Source organism: Tubulanus polymorphus, chromosome 8 (genome assembly GCF_964204645.1).
Source record: "Tubulanus polymorphus chromosome 8, tnTubPoly1.2, whole genome shotgun sequence".
Lineage (NCBI taxonomy): Eukaryota > Metazoa > Nemertea > Palaeonemertea > Tubulaniformes > Tubulanidae > Tubulanus > Tubulanus polymorphus.
In genome coordinates, this window is record NC_134032.1 from 8,058,818 (window position 1) to 8,064,371 (window position 5,554).

At 38.3% G+C, this 5,554-nt stretch overlaps 1 long non-coding RNA gene across 1 annotated transcript; it reads right to left on the reverse strand.

Annotated features, from left to right (window-relative positions):
- Window positions 1-2,742: 2,742 nt before the first annotated feature.
- LOC141909506 (uncharacterized) lies at window positions 2,743-4,131 on the reverse strand. Its single transcript, XR_012619751.1, has 3 exons — window positions 4,096-4,131; window positions 2,955-3,034; window positions 2,743-2,766 (listed from the first exon to the last, which is right to left on the reverse strand). It is a non-coding gene; the product is annotated as an uncharacterized LOC141909506 (long non-coding RNA).
- Window positions 4,132-5,554: the final 1,423 nt, after the last annotated feature.

A 5,554-nucleotide genomic window follows, 5' to 3' on the forward strand; every position in this document is an offset into this window, starting at 1 on the left:
GTTGATATTGCAGCACGTGATCGATTTCCTGATATAATCGACAATGAATAATATGATATAAAACTAAGGACCAATAAGTATGAGTCTTGAATTTGAAAATATCGACGATTGAATTGAATTGACCGGCAAGCTCCAATATCGATGACATCCACTCAAAATCCATTATAAAAACACGTGTAAAATCTATTGAGTAGTAACTAAGAGTCATGAAATATATCCAATTACAAAATAAAGGCTAAAATTAACAATAGCAGAATAGAAATCGTTATTATGAAACACCAATATTGACGATGTAATAGGACGGTGTTAAATGAATAAACAAAATAGTACCCTGATACACACTTTTATGCATCGTCTTCTTGTTTCACCCTTTGCCACTGGACGGTAGACCGGGAATATGTCCAGAGGTTAGACAATTTTGCTTTCGCACAGGCGGTAAAAGGGGGTAATGGATTTATAACGGATAAACCTCTGCGGACGGGTGAAAATATTGCGCCGATTATCTTCCTGATACCGGGTTCTAGTGCAGCCGTCGGCATTTCTATACATAGACTTAGTATTGTTCCGCCCGCGTAAGATATTAGCGTATTACCTATGAGTAAATACAGCTGAAATTAACAACAACAAAAAAACAATTATCATAATGGTTCCACAGATGCCGCCCACATTCCCGACAGAAAATGCCGCGACTTATGGAATTCGCGTAAATGATAGTGGAATGCAGCAATAGAACTAAAAATGCTACAATTTGGTCACTATTTAAGATTGTAAAAACTGCATTTTACTTCATTTTCGACGTTTCTCGATTAATGCAACATATCCGCAATTAATGTTACTTACAAAGCTGGTGTAGTTCAGGTGCAAGGGGGTCCGTAGGGATAGACCTCTGTACAAGATAACTAGAGGATGTAGCAAGTAGGTGCAATACGACAATCGACCGAGCGGTAAAAATCCCCTCCACGATAGGAAACTATTCACAACTCCTAGAATCGTGAAAGAGAGAGAATATTAAAATCTAAACTCCTACAGAATATCGCAAAAACGTTATGTCGAATGAATTTTGAAAATAAATCTCAATTTTTCGTGCACTTCATAAAGAGATACGACCTGACTCCATTGCATGAATCCAAAAACGAAGCCTACGAGCCACCTCGATTTAAGGCTGGTCTAAACCGTACGAAACTAAACGAGTGGTTACCAACTTGATAGGGTCGTAATGAGTATAAGACTATTTGACAATTACCTCCGTAACCATTTTGACAAGCGAATATAATCCACCCCAATCCGATACATAACACCGTATTCTGACACGAGTAGTACAGATTAATCATTGTCTGACTCATCGGATGTCCGTTGAAATGGCCGTGTAATCCGAATAGAGGCCAGTAAATACACGCGATACCGATTACCCATCCAATAATCACGATTACCTGGAGTTAGAGAGGCATAGAATATTTATAATCTATAAACATACAGAATTACTCAATCGACATAATCGTTTTAGGTAAACTAGGTTCTCATCGGAATTTCCCAGTTCTATTCAATGACGGCCCCTCCCCTTGTGAACTCATATACGAAAACCGATCACTTGAAACGGACCATAATCACTGAGCAACAATTTTGCAGTTGATTGTGTTAACGATATAAAATACATGTCTAGACACACCGATATATATTATTGCTGCAGTGCCTTTTCATATGTTTCCATTATCCAACGCCTCCTTGTGTTATTCAGAAACTAGTAAACTTGAAACTGACCATAGACAAAGCAAGTCATGAGCAACAATTTGCAATTGCTTGTGGTGAGAAAATATAATGCATGGTACCAATACGAATGACAAAAATACGTTATTGAATATAGGCTACCTACAAGTTAAAGTCAGTTGCGTAAAATTCTCCTGATCAAAAAACCTGTCTGATATGTTAGAGATCCCTTCCCTGATTACACCCATCACGAATTCCAATGGAAAATGGCGAACCATTATGTAGGTCTCGGGCATTAGGCCAAAAATGTGGGCATAAACAAAATTATGGGACGACCATTCAGGGTGTGATCGACCAAATTGCTTTTATGATAATAGCCCCTTTGAGGATGCAAATACATATGAATGGTCAGCTAACGTATCTAGAATAGATACAAGTATGAACTAAATATCAGGACAATCTATGGAAGCTTCTTCCAAACTTCCCCAAATAACTAGATTATGTCTACGGACGAACAGGCGGCCGAAAAGTGAACGCATTAGCCCGCTGGGACTTAACTCCCAAGTGTGCTAACATGGCGGTGTTTTTCAAAAATTAAATATCTACAGTAAAATCAGGGTTCATTTTCAATTTGGAGAACATGGATAAGTCACCACGCCGATGTGAACCTCTGAGGCGAGTATTAGTATATACATTTTGTGGGAAACAGAAAAATAATTCCTTTGAATCTTACCCGGTTGATTGCGATATTTTTGGTGAATGCGATATTTTTTCCATTGGTTTTGGCCATGATGTAGCCGACGATGAGTCCGCAAAAATGTGGACTGATGTGATACCACGGTTTTAAGTAATACCCATAGAAGAAACTGGAAACAACAAAAGGCGATATCTAAATGTGCAGTCTCCGGTGATGTAAATTCTTAAAGGATAATCTTGGAAATATCGTGCTCTTACTTTCCACCAGCTCCAACACCCCAGTGCCGAACGGCCCAGATATGCGCAAAATATCCTATATGCACAAATATTGGAATGGAAGCTACCAGCACACCAAAAGCTTCTTTCCTGTCAACATGTAAAACATGTATCTACTCTGTGATAATCGTCTTTGAAACATGTTACTACATGTATTTGGTGATAATGATCTTTAAAATCCTTAAAAACTATTTTATATAGTTTTTAAAGATTTTGTATATGCAATCGAATCGAAATCGAATTTGGAAATTGATTATTCTACTAGTAGTATCACTTACCAACAAAAGGCCACGAGAACTACAGGAGATACCCAATAAAATTGCATGTTTGCACTCAAGAACCACGTCCATCCGCAACACTGTAACCAAAGAGCACAATTTAACAACGATTTTACATTGGATATTCGAATCATATTCTCTCAGGAAATTTAATCGATAACTTTTCTGAATGAGATATTTACATTTTAATGATCTAGCCAAGATCTATTCTAAACGATAATCAAATGAACGGAATTATAAGCGGGCGAGAACTTTGACTCCTCAAAAATCCGTCGGGCACAGCTAATAATCTTCTATTACAGAAATGATGTAACATTTGAAAACTATATTTACCGTTATCAGCTTGATGACGATTATTTCAGTTCAGGATCAGATCTTATCTTTTACCCGTTAGTAAAATCATAGATCCCATATTAACCTAGAACTGATATATTATGCCATGCCTGCAACGTTTAAGGCGATGACCTAGATTATATTTTTTTCCATTGTAAATCACTGAATTCCGTGAAAACTTCTTAGATTTATATGTCTTCAACTATCGAAATAGCTAAATTTTACAAAATTGGACTTAGTCTATAGATCCATTCAATAGTAGTATATTGTTAAGTGAAATAGTTTATTAGAGACGCGAGCATAGCTTCTGTTTCGGACCGTTGGGTTTGTTGGTTGCTTCAGAGCTTTTGGATTATTATGTTTCTTTTCGCTGCTGTGATTCTGATTTCACGGTTTAAGTATTTCCGGGTTTAATATTATGTACGTGTATTTCTGTTCAAGTGGGTTTGTGACTGAGTGGCGTTTTGGTCACTGCAGTGTTTCGTTACATGAAGAAGCGGAAGTAATTTGTATTGCAGTTAACGGTTATTCTAATAAACCAGTAAAAATTGTCCGCGTATTCCGTCGTTGGTTTTTGGATTCGTCCTCGGACAGCTTCATCAGGTAATGATGTATATAGTAGCGAAAGTTTGTATCGCGAACTAGTTAAACTATAAAGTATGCCTACTATCCAAGCATGTCTCTACATTTTACTGATTTAAAACCAGGTTGAAACACGGCTCCTCTACGAATAAATAGATTAATAGCGGTGCCTAGCGGTTTTCTGAGAAGTCAGTGTTCCTGTCTGCTAATACGATTGACTATTTACCACTTCGATTTCCCTATCAAGAAAATTGCTCGTGTACATTAGATGCGCCTTCCACGAATCTCTGCAGTTAGGGTTAAAACCCCAGAAATCGGGATATACCGGTCCATCTCCAACATAGCGACTTAGATTCGTCGATACCGCGAGTACTAGCATATACGTAGGAGTCAATCTAGGAAGATGTATTTACATCAATTATCAATAACTTACAATGATGTTTCTTTAACAGGCTACTACCCGTTTCTGCAAAAGTGCGAAAATCAAAATGTAGATAGCTCTATAGGATTATCAGGCTTGTCCCATGTTCGCGGGTACGAACCCATCTGGCCCCATTGGGGCCATAGTGCCCGAGCAATATCATTCTAAATCATAATTTACATATTTTGCTTCAAACTTCATACACAAATATCTAGCCCGGAGATTTAGCAGTCATTTTTTATTTAAAAAGCCCGAACGGCAGCGTGTGGGATAGTGAATTTTAGCACTTTATAACCCCCCCCCCCTTTGAAAAAATCCCGGGGACGCCCATGGTCAATTAGAGCAGCTGGAGCAAGATATCAATTCAATTAAACTACTCCGTTAAATGAGGAATTAGATCGATCAAGAGAAAGACTCATTATTTATAATAACTTCGAATTAAAATGAAAAATATGATAATCTTTAACAGGGGCGGATCCAAGGGAGGAGCTAGGGAGTCTCCCCCCTCCATGCTGCGTTTCTGATAGTCATATCGAAAAAAGGTACAGGCTCCCCCCTAACCCCTCCCACCCCCCCCCTTTCGATCAAATTTCTGCATCCGCCCCTGCATTAAGTATGAAACTTGTTTCACCTCCAGAAGCGATGAGCGTAATACGCGAACCAGTTGTATTTCCAGGCAACTCCGTCGACTTTTGCGATTTTCAACATGAAGGAATACGATATGAGCACGGCGCTGTAATCAACAAGAAAACTAATTTGAAAGTTGTTGTCGCCGTACGCGATAATGTACATATATTAGTGCACAATTAGTGGCGACATTGTTGAGAAGCTAATAAATGTTTATCTATTTTTCTAAAACTGGTTATGATAATTTTATAAAATGTATGCGAATTTAACAGTTTAGACATCTTACAAAACGATTTTACGTGAAGTTTAATGCGACCGATGTCATTAGTTCTATCGGAAGAATGATTGAAATTTGATTCGAGATTTATTATATACATGCGTGTATATAATATGCGTGTATATAATATAGTGCAATGCATTTGTTGAAATGATTCCTTGGAAGAAGTAACACCCGAGTAATTACATATGGAGTCACTTTTTAGGTAAGGTACCCATCTATACCCGGACGGAGAGAGGCAATGGGGATTAGTCACTAGTCCGAGGACACTGCGGTAACGTGTGGGGCTCAAAACCATGACCTGGCTGCCCACAGTCGATCGTCCGAACCACTCCTGCATCGATTCACATCACATCGACT